Raw genomic sequence first — 17,727 nt, forward strand, 5'->3', positions numbered from 1 at the left:
ATACAAGTCTGTCTGTCTGTCTGTATGGTCAAGTCACAGTACATGGGCTGGAGAAAACTGCTTATAATTCAGTGTAAGTAAATATGACCAGATTTGGTCATTTTAGATAATAGATCCCCACAGAAAATCCATATATTTAACATTCCACCCCTTTTTCCTATTTTCTATTTTACAACATCATATTACATTAAAAATCTTACTATGCTTTATTTACATATTATTGACCCCTTAATTTGCATCAGACAGTATATATGAGATTAAAAGTTACCATGTCAAAATGAATTACAATAATTTTTGTACATAAAAGCACACAATGTTAGAAGTGGACCTCAGGGATCACCTCTATGACAGTCTAAACACTTTATGCACTGAATGTGATTGATTGATCATTTATTTGCATGATTTGTTTGGACGTCAGTAATTTTATTCTTCCACATACATAACTAATGATGTCTGGCACACCAAACTCAATTCTTCAGATGTTTAATTTGTTCAGTCTGAGTCTGTGCAGATGACATTAACTCACTCAACCAGTCATTGTTGTCTCTTGAGCATAATATATCAGCGTCCAAGATGACAGATCAGGTATGGTGCACATACCTATTGAAGAAGCCTGAAATTCCAAAAAGGAGCATAGTTTCATTGGAAAAATAATTCCAAATATAATGTATTTTTTATGTTGCTTATTTGTCTTGCATATAGGCCTTAATGCAGGCTATATGATTGACAATATTTTTGGATGTGTTTTTCCTGTGAGCTAAGAAGTACCTCAGTAACTCCAGCACATTTCCTGTGTCAAACCCTTCTCTCCATCGAGTGTCGACTGTAGCTGGCGGGGAAATAGCTGATGTGACTGCAATTCCCTAAAGGTTACGTTTAATTCAATAGCTATTAGTGTCTGAAGTGATACTTGCTCTACCAAATAACAGTTATTGCAGTGCTGTGATGCTTTTTAGAAAAACAAACCTCTCCACTGCTGAGATCATGTGTGCTCCCTACACTATGATTTGTCAGAAGCATCAGTGATTTTGAATGAGTGCTGTTAGACTCTACATATTTTTCATGGAGGCTGATACTGAGACTATGGGCTGTTATGCATTGGCTTGTTGTTTTGCCTGTTTTAGACACACATTCACTTTCAACCTAAAAGACTCACTCAAGCATGATAGAAACTCAACCCTGTGACACAAACTAAAGGCATAATGTAGCACATTTCCTCAAAGATAGGGCAGTGGTCACCTAGCCAGGGGCAGGTGTTGCTCACAGATGAACCAGGCAACAAAATATTTTTAATGGACATTTTTACCCTCACTGACTGAACTTCAGGGAATTTTATGCACAAATGGAGCCATTTTACCAAATACACAAGGTGATTTAGAATATACATCAAATGAATTAATGTCAGCTATGCATGTAGCCTGACGCTCCTAATTATTTTGTAGGTGAAACTTTTTATTTTGAATGGTCCTTTTTAGATTAAACAAGCACTCATCAGACTCTGTGACATGTCAAAAACATATGAGGGTTAGATTTTGGATTGAGGTTAAGGTAAGGGTTAGGGTAAGGATTAGGGCCAAGGTTAGGTTTAATACATTTCCTTAATATAAGTAATGCATTAACAGCACATCTTCAGCATTTTTATTCAGTGTATTCAGATGCTTCACTACTGCAACTTCACTGATACTGTATGTTGTTGATGCTCTCTCTCTGTTAAGAGTTCATTAATCATCTACAAAGTAACACGTCAAGTAAAGTGTCACCCTTTTGTAACACTATTTTGGGATGTCCCTGTGTTGTTTTATGTTTTATGGGACAAAATGTTGAATGTAAGGGCATTTTTGTCCTTTGCCCCTGGTTATTTCTAAAGCTGAGCTGTGCTTGTCAGTTTGAGTTTCCACAGTTGAAACAGTCATTTCATTCCACTTTGCTTTCCTGAATGCTTTTTGTTTTTTTTTTGTTTTTTTGAAGACTGTTATCCTTGTCACGTTCACACAGAACACTTTTTGGTTTCTCAGCTGAACATCTTTTAATAATGATAAAGGATATAATGTAACAGCTTTTAATGTTTAAATGTTTAAATATATTAATATATTGTATTTTTCAAGTCATTTTGGTCCATGCATCACATCATTTTCACGCAGCATTAAGAGTAGATGGTGTTTGCAAATTATGTAAAAAAAATGTGCATACAAAATTTTATCCCATTAATGATGATATACGTCCTTTATTGCTAGTGGATGTATCTTAGAGATACATCAGAGATGCAAATAAAAATAGAATGACTGAAGATGGAGTGAGGAAGTTCACAAGGGCTCTTAAAATAGCCATTTTGCTGGCATGCTGGATTCCGCAATGGCTGATCGCTCCTAGGAGAAGTGAATGAGTGTGTCCAAGCATTTGTCTTGATTATTTCAAATCCATCACCAAGTGCAGTTCTGAGTGCTGTTGCAGTGCAGTTTTGAGTTACAGTGACACTAACTTTAACAACCAACGTCTGCCTTTCTTTACTGTACTAGCATTCAGTAGGGCCATCAAAACTATTCCTTATCACATCTACTCTGTAGTCAAAGACACATACCAATATTGGATTTCTCTGATTTTATATACAGATGATATACGGATTTTAAAGAAAATGATGTATTATGAAATAGCATGGATATTAATTTGCATACTGAGGGTGTGCCAGCAAATGTTTAGCCGTAACATTGTTACAATGAAAAGTACCTGTAGCAAAATTCTGAATGATATTATGTAATTTACATTCATTTGGCTTCTGCAGCAAAGTGAAATTGGACATATGTTCTTGATTAATACATCTCAGCTTGATTGTTCATTTTAGATGATTAAATCATTCTGCTTTTGATTAGTACCAGAAACTCTGATATCGGTACTCTATATTAGAAGGTATTGTGCTTGTGGTTATATCACTTGTAAAAGAATAAAGACTTAGGAGTACTGAGAAGTAAGAATATAAACAATGTTTTGCAGCCTTCATTAAGTTTCTAGATCACATCCTGTTCAGAGCAACTTGCCATTGCCAATGCTGGAAACTTTACCTGTCCTATAGTGGCCTTCTCTATAGTGCTTTGAGGACACATAGTATCCTCTCCATTTCAAGAGATTTCAGATTTCTTGGACTGAATTCACAAATATTGTATTGTGTGCATAGTTTTCATTTTGTTTCCTGAATATTTTCTGCCTCTTCTTTTTTTTGTACTGACAGTTCTGGTACAATAGCCGTACATGAACAGAATGTTTCCCAAATCTCCTGTAGAGCACAGTTAGCTTTTAAACACTTAAGACTGAAGAACTGTTAGTGTTATTCAGATTGAAGGTTAATAGCCAGGGTTAAATATGTGGAGTTGGGCTCTATTTTGACTTGTTAATTTTAGCAGCAATTAAGCCACCCTTGGTAAATCCAGCTTTGTCAGTTGGTGCTTTATCAGTAATTATCAGGAATAATAGCTTCAGGTCAGAGAATATGCACTGATCAAGCTCTCAGAGGTACCCACATTTTGAGACAGAGCTTATCTTGTGCTGGTTTCAATATGACCGGATGGACGTTGTGAATATACAGAAATTAAATCCTCTTCTGAAAATTGAGTATATCTGTCTCAGACCGAAAAGCAGTGCTTCATTTGGCTTCTTTGTGGTGTATCTGGACTCTTGCATGATCCTACCATGTCTTTCTTGTCCACACTATCGAATGCTGATGAAATTTATGAAATAAAGCTGCAATTCCTGAAAAAAAATCTTAAGAAACCTTCCAATTTTGCATTATGTGTCTGTGTGCTTGAGGACATACAGAGGATAGTTACGGAGTCATCTTGCAGAAGCTTTTGTCTGGTTCACGGAATTTCACTCAGACATCTCATGCTGTGCTGCCTTGACCTGTGTCTGTTCAAGGCAGCATGATATTAATGATGCTAGATCATATAGGCAGGAATTTATATTCAAAGTTAAACTATAATGAATACCTGTGTCCATTTCTCATCGCATAATGATACCTGTGAAAGCAAGAGGAGTTCTGGCAGTTATGTCGTCATTGCTTTTTACCAATCAGTGTTCTTCACCATTTCTAGCTCAGTAGATATATCCCTGTTTCGTATGCTTGGTACCCTGGAAAGAAGGGAAACTAAATTCTGCATGGGTACTTAGCAAAAAAGATGACAATAGGCCTGTGCCAGTAAAGGTGGGAGTATATGACTTTTAAAATTGGATTATTAAAATTAGATTTCAGAAACAAAGATCATCTTGTGTTTAACATCAGTTTTTATTGATTTACTTGTATTTCTTTTTCCATTAAGGCGCACAAACTTAAACAAGAAGGCAAGAATGTATGAAAGAGTACAATGCACTGAAAACCCCACAACTCCTTAGTGATCACATGATACAAGTAAAGCTAAATAAAACCAGACCCTTCTAGAGCTTAATAAGTAGATGCAGTCCCATTACAAAATGCACATGCAGTACCAGGAGTAGATTCCACACGTGCAGCAGCCTGCAATGGAGTTTGCTGCAAATGAATCAAAGACCACTGATTTCTGGAGGACAAGAGATCGGTTCCCTGGACCTTTCCTGGATTAAAAAAACAAGTTGCACACTTGACCAAATGTCCCGACCTTGTAAAACAAGCGATCCTGGGTCTAGAAAAAAGGTCTAGTGTGAAGACACCCTAAATGAGTTTCGCTAAAAGAACAACCAATATACCTGGATGGTAAAAGAACAAATTGCAGAAAATATCTAAGATGTTCAGAAATTTCCCACAGATCTCCAAATCCTCTGCATTTGCTGTGTTTATACTTGAAATATGTCCATGATTCTGTCCATGTCCTCTTCTTAAACTCACGGGGGCCTGTTATTTGTTAATGATGACAGAACCTTGGCATGTGTGATATTCCTCTAGGCTGAACTTCATGAACTTCAGACCATTAGTCCCTAGAAAATGAAGTGGCTGCTTGCATCAGTGCCTATATCAGTGCAGCAATGTCTTCCAGTTTGTTGGATGGACACGGTGTCCTTACACCTTCCACCCCCGTAAAGATCCAAAGCGCTACACCGCTGCCGGCCCTGTCTGGCACCTCAGGTTCCATTTGTGGCAAGTTTCATTCATTCCCACAGGCTGCGGCCCACAGAGGCAGAAGGGTAAATGGCATCTCCGCAGTGGGGGGTGGAGAGCCTGGCAGGGGACCAAGCACCTCCCCCTCCCCACTTGCACTGCACAGCTGAGGTGTAGGTAGTGGAAGCCTGGGTGCGAGTATGTCTGTCTTCTTCAGTTCTTACATAAGGAGCTCACACCGGGCAGAGGGAGAACCATGCGCACATCCACTAGGAGAGCCTGCCAAGTTCAACTTTCTCTCTCACTTGCTCTCTTTAGCTATCTCGCTCACTCTCTCTTTGTGACTAACAAGATCCCGTACCTTTCGCTGTGATGAGTTACCTGCCTACACCGCCAGTGTGTTTGCTCTTTCTTGCTGGCATGAGTTCCAGAGTGTGAGAATGAGACTAATAGCCTGAGTCAGCTAGCAGTTTCTGGACTCCTGTTCATTCAAGGAGAAATTGCCCTAGCACAAACGAGTAAGGAACTTCATACTGAGGTGCCTGTGGTCAACTGCTAATTCCAGCTTCTTTTTTCACAGATTCACAGAACTCTCAGATGACCATGAGTAGCTGCAAATGACGTCAATTGCTGTGGTTATGCAGTTCATAGCATTTATGTTTGTAATTAATCTGGTCATAAGCTCTTGAACCTTGGTGGTAATGTTCATTTACCACACCAGAAAACCTTGAGGAGAGTTAAATTGAACCCTGCCTTTATCAGCACTGGTGAAAATTGCGAGAGGTTGCTACTCGATCAGCCTTCCATCTGGGGACCAGTAGAGATATTTCTGTTGGCATCTGACATCAAGGACAGAAGGTACAAGCTGAAGTAGGCTTGATCTGAAACTGAGATGAAGATTATAGACTTAATGAGGTGAATTTGAGCTAACCAGACATGAGTTTAAATTAAAAGTGGTATTATTGGAACTGCATAACAAAATAATCTGACCTGTGACTTTGAAGACAGCAACAAGGACATCTATGGCAGAAAAAATAAAACTGCTGTTCTGTGCAAGGGGTGAATTGCAGCTTACAAGATGTGTTTACTTTCAAAATTCTGCTTCCCTTAGTTTAGAACTGGAGCTATGAGGCTAATGTTGCCAACAAACACTAAGTGAATAGTATGCCAAAAATGTTTTCCATGCCCAAAACTTCTCTTACCCTGTTTAAACCACATCTAGCGTGTCTGGCAAACAAGACAGTAAGTCATACTGTGTTCTAAATCATACTATGAACTATATAACTTCTCTGTTTAGATAAATGTAGAAGACGCCATTTATGAACACTGGAATTCCTTATTTCCTCAGCACAATTAATAGTGTCCACATTTTAAGGACCACATTTTCTTCAGAAATAAGCATCTACTTTCTATGCTTGAACCTGAATATACACATGAAGAAATGTGTCATTTGGATGCTGTGACTTCACAGGCTTAACATGAAGCTGAAGTTAGCTTCATAGATGCGTTTTCTGCTTTAAACAACGCCTTCTCCGGATTCACGTCTTCATAAAAATGGTAAATACTTTGTAAACCTGGTACATCATCAGGTGAAAAACTATCACCACATAAACTGAGATTTTTTGCAGTAACCTCTGAATGTCTCTCGTACTAGTTTGTTTCATTGCCAGAGGCCACAGTGTGCGTGTGTCTGCATTAGTAATTAATGAGTGGGAATCTACCAGATTATCTGTAATATCCTTTTTAACACCTAGTTTTCATGAGTTCATTCATTTCATTGTTTTTCCATTTGCAATTTCTTACCCTCTTACTTTAAGTATTATTGTACTAATGCTGCATACCTACATACTGACATATTGCAATGCTCTGCTGCACTTTACGCTTCCACAGTTTGAAGGTGCAACAGTACCGGAAAGCAGAAGATGATAATATAGTTCCAGCTTTAGTTTAAATGTGTAAAGTTCTGTCCATACCAAGTCCTTTTTTGTATACAAGTTTATGTAGCTTATCAACGTAATTTGAAGCAAGAATATGAAGATTTTGGCATGTATTTGTGGAAACAGTTTAGTTGATTAATTACTTCTAGCATCTGTTGGCACTGTTAGCCTAGCAGCTTGAGGTCTAAACTAAAGAAGCAGCAAAAGCAAAAACCACTGGTTAATTTAATCAATTTCTTTTCCCTTTTTCTGAAGGTATGTCATCTTAGTGACCAAAGACTGTCAAACACTCACCTTCACTGTCACGTTAGGTTTGTTTCTTGGTAGCTTTGAGTTTGGTGGCTATTTTCCAGTCTTTTCCAGTCACGTTAGCCGTACCTGCAGTCGTCAATGCTTAAAGTCCGTAACGTTTAAAGTGCTTATATAAAACTGTCATGAAACCTGTGTCTTTTCACAGCAGAAAGCTTCACACAATCATGACACCGTGAACACGAAAACACGAGTTGACGGAAACCTTGGCTCCACCCACGCAGCCATGTTGAGTGTGTGCTCAGCGGTGGCAATTAGTCAGGGGATCAGATGAGATATGAGAGCATCTGTCCCTTGAGGGGCTGAAAGGTGTCTGCTCTTCCAAGCCAATTTGTAGTGCAGATAGGAGCACGAACACCTGCGGCCCTCATCCGGCCACAGCTCGCCTCCTGCTGGTCCCGGGTGATCCAAACCTACCGGTATCGTGTGGTCCGTTAAATAAGGAAGGCAGAGTGTAATGCAGTATGAGGCCTTTGAGGCTAACACGATGTGTGCTATGAGGATGTCACAAGGCAGGTGTGGAATCAGTGCTCTATGTATTTGTGTGTGCTGGCTACAACCAGATGTAAAAAATCAGAGGAATTCATGAAAGGAATGGGACTTTTTCCAAGAGAGAGGAAAAAATGAAGGCAGAAACTTGGAGAAGGGTCACACTCCAAAAAAAATAAAGTCGGATTCAGTCTCTCTTGTCAGGATGTGGCGCTTCACAAACTCTGTTCACTTCCAAATACGTCATCAGGTCCAAAAATGCTGACACTACTTGGGGAAATTTTTACCAACTGTCTGTTCGACTCACTGTCTTTTTCTCTCCACTGACCGTTTGGCCCTCTGCTGAATGCAGCCCCCCCTATGTTGGTATATTTCCATTTAAATGGTCTAAAAAACCTCACTTTTCCTTACTTTTTGAAGCGAGATTTTGATGTACCACGTATAAATATTGCGAAAGTTCTCCCTGAACGGCTCATCTGGCAATACCTAGGTTAAGGCCTTTTTGCACTCATTCACATTTCTGTTCAGCCCTTTACTGTACCTCAGTGTTTTATTGTTCCTTTACTTAAAACTAATCTGTGCTTAATTCACTGTCCTCAATATCTACACTCCTGTTTAACTGTTTCTTGTCTTTGAGGTTGTAGATTTTTGCAGTATCTCCAGCAACTTTGGCTTCCACTGTTGGCACATTTTGTGTACCAATCTGGATAAAGCGTCTGCTACATAACTGCATGTAAATGTAAAGTGCTGTTCACTTCTCAGTTCATATAGTCTGTATATAGAAACTAAACCATAAAAATGGCCTGCTTTGAGTTCATGATGATTATGATACCACAACTGTTAATGTTTACATATGTCTGTGTTCTGACCTCTTAGGTCTAGGGGATTGTAAAAGAGGTTGTACATTAAAAATAGGAAATGTCAACATTTATTCCTTTTTTCAGTCAGACTGGAATTGTCGTTCTTTTAAAGGCAAGCAAGATTAACAAGCAAGATAGTAGAAAAGAGATAAAGTTGCTTATGTCAGTCATCTAGAGCTCGGGCATCTGGGTGAAGGTCAGAGTAAAGCCACTACTCCTCCACATTGAGACAAGCTAGTTGAGGTGGTTTGGGCATCTGATCAGGAATGCCCCTGGATGCCTCCAGTTGGAGGTTTACCAGGCATGGCCTACTGCGTCGAGACCTCAGGATCGTCCTACGACCTCCTGTAGGGATTATATCTCCAAATTGGCTGGGGAGTGTCTCGGGGTCCCCCGGAATGAGATGGAGTAAGTTCCTGGGGACAGGGTCGTCTGGGATTATTTGCTTTCCTAACTGCTACTGTGACTCTATCTTGGCTAAGTGGTTAAAGATCAGGAAAGTCATCAACTAGATGCAAGTAGTAAGATATCATAAAAGGAGATACATGTCTTTGGGGAAGAGCTAATACCCAAAACCAGCTAGAAACAAAATCAAACTGACTTACCTAGGATGAAAAAAAAATACCCTGCATCCCTGAACCAAACTAGGAGAAACCTGTATAAAAAAAAATAGGGCAATCAAGAGAACAAGTTATATGATTCATTACAAGAAACATCAAGGGCTGAATAAAACAAGTTAAGTCAAGGTGCTGGGTTTGATCTGGTTGGTGGGAAGGGCATGGATGCCACAACTAAAGCAGCCAACCACCGTCTCTTTCTCAGGCCCTTTTATAGCTGGAGCACCCCCTGCTGTAGCCAGTCAGAAGTCTCCAAGTGCAGGTTGTAGTAAAGGGATTGGTGGAACATGAAGAGAAAGACAAGAACCCAAGGCAGCAAAAACAGGTATATGCATAACAGACTGCTCGATCACATTTGATAAAGACAGTTGGTAGCTATTGGAAGTTATTGGAATGGTAGATAATCACACTTAAACATGCCATGTCGGACGGTGTGATTGCAGCCTTACTAGTGGTGAAGACATCTGAAAGGAGTGAAATAAAGTTTATTTTTCTGCTGTGTTGAGTGTTTTAGTCTGACCTTAACTGTTTGTATATTTTAGTCAGACTGCTTTGTGAACAAGGCACAATACAAGGCAGACAATCAGAAGAGAGTTCTTTTACGTATATCAGCATTATAGGCAGCGTAAAGAAAACGGCCTGTTTAAGTTCAACTAGATAGAGAGGTTGGAAAATGGTCACATTAGAATACGTTACGACTATTTTTATTACGACTATTTATTAAACCAGAGCGTAACTCTGGGCCCTTTAGCTTGAACCTCAGTGGACCTACACCATAGCCCTTACAGACTCTTCTGTGGTATCTGCTCTCCCACTCTCTGATGAATGTTTATGTGGTAATGTATTATGACTGTGGTAGGCAGTTGAAGGGAGCTGGCTAATTACACACAGAGACCGCCTCGCTGGCACGGCCCGTGCTGTTGTGTTTCAGAGTCAACACTGATTATTTATGAAACAATAAAATAAACATTGTGTGGCCTGAGCGCAGCGGGGTGGCTCAGAGATAAGCTGTGTCGAGCACTCGGCTCCTGAGGCACTGGCCCTGCTCAGTGTCTTTCGTCAAGGTTACAATCACACCGCTACACACACTCCTCCACCCACCCACAGCTCGACCATCAGGCACACAAACACTTCTCTATCCCACTTTCTCTCAGCCTAATCATGTTTATTTTAATGGGACTATATACACTCAAGCCTAGATCTAGTAATCATTCGAGCTCTTGTACTTTCACTTTCCCAAATATAGATGCCTGTGCTTTTGCCTGCAGTGCCTGTAACACACTTACCAACTTAAGTTTAATTGGGTTGTGGTGCATTGCAACAAATGTCTCCGCAGTTACTGTCAAGGCAGTGAGCTAAAATGGTTTAGTTGTGCTTTGAAAGCAGTGCGCATTTGTTTATGGAAAACAGCAGCATTCTTTATACCGTATTATATTGTACAGTTCCTTATGTTGAAGCAATCCTCTAAATCACATTATAGTCACTGCAGATCCTGTAACAGTACACAGTGCTATTGCAGAGATGTCTAAAATGCTAAGGGCTGCTGTAATAGGAGCTGTTACCAGCATGCCACACAGAAGTTGACTAATTTGCTGCCACCTAACTGAGATTTAAGTGGACTTTTTCAGGTGTATATTTCATTGCTATCATATGGCATTTGGCTTTCAGTCAGTCTGTTTTCCCCTCTTTGTATGACTCTGTCACCAGCCTCCCAGTGGGACAGCAAATAAAGACTTTGATGAAGGAAAAACCTGCGTATAGGACAGTGCAAGAGCCTCCTTGCATCTTGTGTAAATGTCTTTCGTGCATAGGTCATTTCTGAATGTACTTTGTTCACTTTTTACCTGTTACGATACAAGTTGACAAGCTTGGCTTGGGCTTGTTCATCGGCCTTAAGTGCAAGAAGGCTCTTGCTTTGGGGATGACACCAGCGTCTCATATCCTTCGTCTTCTGTTTTCCTGTTTATCATTTCACCTGCCGATCAGCGCTTGCCAGAGGCATATCTGCTCACATAATTTTCAACAGATACAGAAATGCATTCCATTTACATTTGCACTAAATGTGATGAATATCCGTCCTTGACCACCACAGAATGTGGTTTAAGTGGTCCAATTGTAATCCACTTACAGTGCATCCTGGTATGCATGTTGTTGCAAGACGTAATTAGGCAAAAATATATTGCACTACCTAAAGGCATTTTCACAATATCTGTCCTGGGTTCAACAGTAGCGATTGTCCAATTGCCTGGGGCAGGGGAAACAGTCAGGACATCAGTATTGAAAACCACTAGCTGATGTTTCGTAATGGGACTTTTTTGTCTTATTTTTGGAGAACGAAAATTGCATTCACGTTTAAAATTTGTTCGGGACTGTATTAAATCTTTTTTGGACATTGAGCTCTACTAGGTAAGTCAAAGAACAAGCTAATTGTGAACTCTGTGGTTCTCAATATTTATTTGGTGAACAGCTTACAAATGCCCCAGGCAAACTGGTGCATTACATATAGTTGTTAAATGTTCTAGAAGTACTAATTTATATACCAGTAACAATCAGAAAAGTATATTATGACAATCGTGATAATGTGTATTGCCTCTCTGGGTGAGTAGACAGGAAGAACAGTGTGAGCAGAAAAAGCAGCAGAAAGTGATATGCAGATGACCCTTTGAGACGAAAGCCAGGTTGTAATGACACTGCTGAAGCTACAGTCATTAATGGCAGGATGTATAAAAGAGACTGAGGAAAAGCAGAGCGCGATTTCAGAAAAAGACGTTGAGCAGAAAGATAAAGAGCTTTGAGTGATCAGACAGAGCAAGAGGAGTGCGGGAAGGAAAGGGAACACGCTAATGCAGATTTAGGTTGTCATTTATTTTCATAGCACCAGGGCTTTGAAACAGTCAGTTAAGTGATTGTAGTTATCCCTCCTCATCTACATAAGATGTGTGTGATTATGCAATGGGGCCATGTGAGGGTATGTATGTGAGGCGCTCTAATGGTATCAATCAGAAGCAAAAAAAAAAGCCAGACTCCTGCTATCCCTGCTGTCCAGTGGTGGTGATTTGATGCAGTGCTACTGCAGTGGTGGTGATTCGCTGCAGTTATTTCAGTTACATTTTTTTTAACGACACCATGGTAATATAACTTTCTTGTCCTACAGTAGACATAAATCTCCCAAGACAATTTCTGCCTTTGCAGTTTGCACACCTTCGTAACCTTACAAAGATATTTGCGTGTCATTACTAGAGATGCACAATGGTATCAGTATTGCTGTGTGTGTATGTATGCATGTGTACATATACAGTATATATGTATATATCTATGAGGGTCCTGACCATTGAAGAACAGGGTGAAAAGGGGCATCTACAGTCTGTAATTGTAGAACTTTGAAGTGCACCTATATAGTAAGAGGAGCTGATAAAATGAACAATGAAGGTAAATACAAGGAGTAAGTGACCACTTACAATTAACCTGTTTTTATTTATTTGCTATACATAATCGATGTTTAATTTTATATAATTAGTAATTAAAGTCATATTTAACAAATTTAAATAAGTTCATTGTGCAAAATAGTAAAAACAACAGCAACAATGACATTCAGTGTAGGTGATAGGCTGGCTCTCCCTTTGTGTTGGTGTAAATATGATCCAATGTATCCTCTCCCTTGTTGGTACATATTGATCAAATTTGGAGAGATTTACATTTTGAAGTCGCCCAGAACAATAATGAAGCTGTCGTGCTGTTTGTTGTGCAGTGAGCTGACTGCATCCTTTGCATGACTTGGCAGCCATGCTGGGCTTGATGTAAACACTGCTTATGAAAATGACACATGGTTCTTGGGGGATGACACTTCATTGTTATTTACTCTACTGCTGCAAAGCAGTAGCTAAAGATAATAGAAATAATCATCCACCAGCCCTTTTCACTTAGACGCACAGCCCTCCGCCCCTGTATTCCGGATGATAGGTTTCTGACCACATGGAAGCCAGTTAGCCTATCTAGTTGAGCTGAGTCGAGCATAAAGCCATGTTAAAATTAAAACGCTGCATTTGGTCTAAGATGATTACTTTTAACCTGGACTGGTGGCCAGTAAGCTTATCAAGCTCGGTGTTTCTGCTCACACTGCCTGCAATGCCTCCTCATCAGGGTGAGTCACTTGGGAGAGACTGACTGCCTAGTGTCCTGAAGTCCAGAGCCTAATAGAGAAGTCCATTACTGTTTAGCTTATCCACTAGCTCTGCTTGTAGCATGAATATTCCCCCATTCTCCTGTGGCTGTAAGTGACTGTATGGGTATTATACATTTTTGTGTTGCTTCACTGGGGGGGGGGGGTGACTTAGAGATGCTGTGTTGCCAACTCACATGCTGACATTTGAATGACTTTTGCATTGCTCATTTATTTGTCAGGGTGCACATACATACTTTTTCAACACTTGTGTTCCAAACGTTATTTGGTGTAAAGGTAAATTAGCCTAAAATATTGTCTGATTCAGATTCTCTGTTTGAGATCCACTAGAACTCAACAGAGACAAAAAGGTCCATTCATGTCAGCTGTTTCAGATCCATTCCAAATCCCACCATCCGATGAGGACAGGAGAAGAGGTGGTGCCAAACACACTGTGTCCACTTCCTGTCCTCTGCAGCCCCCAGCATGCCCTGAGCTGACTTTTGTATCTCAGTGGCTGACCTTCAAAACCCTCTGCGCCTGGCCAGCCCTCATCACCAGCCTTTGTGCCAGCTCCCGGACCAGGATAAGCCCTGTGGAAAAGACCAGCTACATGCTTGGGAAAATCAGTTCTGTTCACTTCGGTTGAAGCTTCAGCCTCGCTGTGCCTTGGCGGTGGTCTCCGAAGCCCTTCTGAAGGGTCAACTCAGCACTGGCGTGTGCGTGACCACGACGGATCAGATTTTCCCCCCGTTTCTCCTCCGCATGAGAAGTGGCCACATTTCCGTAACGGGCCTGAAAGCCTGCCAGTGTGCATAGATGAGCTGCAGCAGGCGGCATAGCGGTAATGATCTTGTTTTGGAGAGAGTTAAGGGATTATCTAACGGCATTAGAGGAAACATCTGTCTGCGGTCGCTGCCACCGTCCATATTCGCCTCTGTGTTTGCTGTGGTAATCATTCGTCTCTTCACTCCTACAATTAGGCAGGCAGCCGTGGGCTTGCTCTCGCTCGAGGGGGTGTTGGGGGTGAGAGACATCTAGGACTATTGCGTTTTGGGAAATGGACCTTTTAGCAAAGCAAAAGACAGAAGTGGAGAAGCGGAGCTTTAATCCCCCAGCAGTGTGCCCTCCTGCTAGATTCCTCTTTAGTTAGGCTGTTCTAAGAGTGTGTGTGTGTGTGTGTGTGTGTGTGTGTGTGTGCGCGCTTAAAGCAGATTACAGATATCAGATTTGCTAATATGACAAACCCTGAAGCATACAGCTCATCTGCTCAACATCTGCTCAATATCTCTCACTCATGCACTCATGCACTCCATTTCTCTCCTCCCTCTTTCTCAGGGCATCTTCTTCACCTCTCTTCACTCTCTCCATCCTTCTTCTCTGTGGCATACTGCATGTTTTTCTTCCTTCACCCATCCTTTCCTCTCTCTCCCTCACAGACACTCCCTCTCTAACTCAATTCTCTTAAAGAGAAAATAATGAGACTCGCTCTCGGCAGGCTTGCCCTGATATCGAGGGAAGAGGCTCTTCCTCACGGGTAATATCCCCGGTCTCCGCGCTGGGCGGTGTGAGCGTACGTGTCTGTGAGCGAGAGGGAGAGAGAAGCGAAGGCTCTGCACATCTGAAACATAATGAAATGAAATATGAGCCATCAGCAGGTGCACAGCATAAATATTGCACATCCCTAACCTGATTTGGTTGTGCAGTGAGAGTGATGCATGAGGCATGGCGTTGAGTGTGTTTTGGCTTGGCAGTTGGGAGAAGGAAGAGCAGTGGATTACTTGTTTTGGAGGAGACTATTGTATGAATGTGTATATGTAGGAATTGAAGGGGGCGGGATGAAGTGGAAATGAGGGAGTTGTTGCTTGTGTGCGTCTTTGTCAATCACCGAAAGACTAGTGCGTCGGGGGCTGGGGTTGTGACAGCTCTTCACATGCAGGTGCACTGGAGCTGTGCCGTCCCACTGCGTTCATCTGGCATCTCTGTGCTCTCGCAGGATGAATCATCGCCTTCCCCTGAGAGAGAGAGATGGATCTGAAGTGTGTGATGTATGTCACAGACCTGGCTGGAGTCCTACACCTGCTGCAAGTTACACAAACCAAAGGCCTTTAATGCCACTCATATGGCTTTGAGCTTCTCTGCCAGAGCTCAGTCTGTTTATGACTGAGTGCTGCTGCAGAGTTCCTATAGTAGGTGGGCCTCACTGTGATATTTAACACTAAGCACCCTTCAGCTGAGACCACCTTTCAAAAGCAAGTGTAGAAGACACAACTGTGTATTCACTGAATCATTTTGAGATGAAAAATGCCTGCATTAGATGTTGTGATTCAACAGGATTTCTGACCAGGGTACTTTTCTCTCTAGATCAGTAGACACAACCCTGATCCTAGATGTCTACCTTCCTGCAGTGTGTAGTTCCTCCTGTTCTTTGCCACACCTGCTGTAGCTTAGTGACGTCTTGAGAAGTGTTAGGGGAGAAGGTGATAGATGTGGGTTGGAATGTCTGACATCTAACATCTTTTCATTACATCTAATATCTTTCTCTTGTGCCTAAAATAGAAGAGGGTTGGGCATCACTTTTGTCGAACGGTCATGAGCAATACAAGATAAAATAGCGTAGTCCAATAGATTTTTAGGGTAAATAAATACTTACTGTCTACCACTGCTCTAAATCATACAATGCTACCAATGGTGGGAGACTGAAGACTAGTGCATCCTTCACCCTGTGACACATGAAATGCCACCACATCTTTTCTAACTGCCTCTAACGCACATGGAGGCAAGTGCTAACTGCCAAATCTGTTACATCATCTAACAGACCCACGCATTGGCTGGCGTTCCACTGATTGAGGGGTGACCGCGGCACTTGGGAGCCTCAAAATAGACAATGTATTCAATTTGATTTGATAATTTTGTTATACATTTATATACATTTCTTGTCTGTCTTGGGAGCTTAGATGTAGTCAATGTAGTGTTCTTTTTCTTGTATCATTTTATATTGCATAGGTCTAAAGCCAATGCTATTGTGCCGAATAACTGCAGGTGTGTCATGACATAGAATGAGCCAGTTTTGCAGACCAGGGTTAAGTTTAAGCCTAGATTAATGAGGACATTGTTGGCATTGCGGCGTCCATATCTAGGTCTAATCTGTGTCCAAAAAAATGGGCCGTAGTGCCATTGATGAGACAGTGAAACAGAACATTGATCTCACCAGTTGAAAAGCAATTTGAGCATTTTCCACATTCTGTTGTAAGGCATGTCATGATTATAAAATTTTAGCTAATGGTTAATTGTCAAATTTAATTGTCTTTTTTTTTTTTTTTTTGCAGCTATTAAAGTACATGCATAAACTGGCAGCTAACAAATAAACATTGAGTGCCGCCTCTAAATGTATAATAACATCAAAAAAAGACTATTCAAGTTGCTTTCATACAATCCTTTCAATTAATGCATTTGTAACTTTATTTACATTTATTTGTCTCAACCTGATTTGCTCAACAACTGAGGATAATGATTGCGGTCAGCTCAAATAATCATGACCACTTCAAATAATTGCTGTGAGGCAACGGTGTAATAATTGAAACAGGCCTATCTATGACTGTCCTGTCTAAATCTTCCTGTGGTCCTGTTTTTCTCTCCTCTGTCCACTCCACTGCTTCAGCAGACTGTTGGGATCCTCTGGCTACTAAAACTAAAGCATTTTTAGGCTTCTTTTTAAAATTTACACGCACGCACGCATGCATACATGTACTCACACTCCTCTCCTGAAGCGAGTGTGAGTGGTGCTCCAGGACACAGTGGCACACAGCTGGGAGATTAGAATATTTTTGCTGTTCATAAATCACCTTGACAACAGAAAGTCTGTGTTTTAGCTAAATGCTGAAATATAGCATGCCTGTGCTAAAAAGTGCTGTTTTGGTAGTGTAAGTAGATTCAAGGGCTAATGTCTTATGTTTTAGGAGCCAGAGACTAACTGGCTTGCTCTCTGTGCAAATGTGTGTGCTGGTCTTTTTGGAGTTGATGAGGAATAGTGTGTTGTCTATGTGAGAAAAGTGTAGCTATTTTAAAGGGGTCGGAGAGGACTTGTCTGTGACTATGGGCTCTTTTCGCTGATCTAATATTAGTGTTTGAGTTAGCTGAGCTCAGCAAAGTTAGGAACCTCACAGTAACACACAGACACACACACACACAAGGTTATTGAGACAAAGCTTAGTGTACACAGCAATTGCCTAGAGGCCAGTGTCCCCAGTTCTCACTGTCAGCCTGACAGACTGCAAGGCTTGCACTGTGTGTCTGT

General features: G+C 41.0%; 1 protein-coding gene and 1 long non-coding RNA gene across 2 annotated transcripts in view; one reads left to right on the forward strand and one right to left on the reverse strand.

Annotated features, from left to right (window-relative positions):
* Positions 1 to 17,727, forward strand: part of dph1 (diphthamide biosynthesis 1) — a 110,365-nt gene that overhangs the window by 23,593 nt on the left and 69,045 nt on the right. The gene's annotated exons all lie outside the window — the stretch shown is intronic.
* Positions 5,674 to 7,369, reverse strand: LOC119265735. Its single transcript, XR_005131689.1, has 3 exons — positions 7,291 to 7,369; positions 6,050 to 6,079; positions 5,674 to 5,946 (listed from the first exon to the last, which is right to left on the reverse strand). It is a non-coding gene; the product is annotated as an uncharacterized LOC119265735 (long non-coding RNA).

This window comes from Pygocentrus nattereri, chromosome 17 (genome assembly GCF_015220715.1).
Source record: "Pygocentrus nattereri isolate fPygNat1 chromosome 17, fPygNat1.pri, whole genome shotgun sequence".
In the NCBI taxonomy this organism is placed as follows: domain Eukaryota; kingdom Metazoa; phylum Chordata; class Actinopteri; order Characiformes; family Serrasalmidae; genus Pygocentrus; species Pygocentrus nattereri.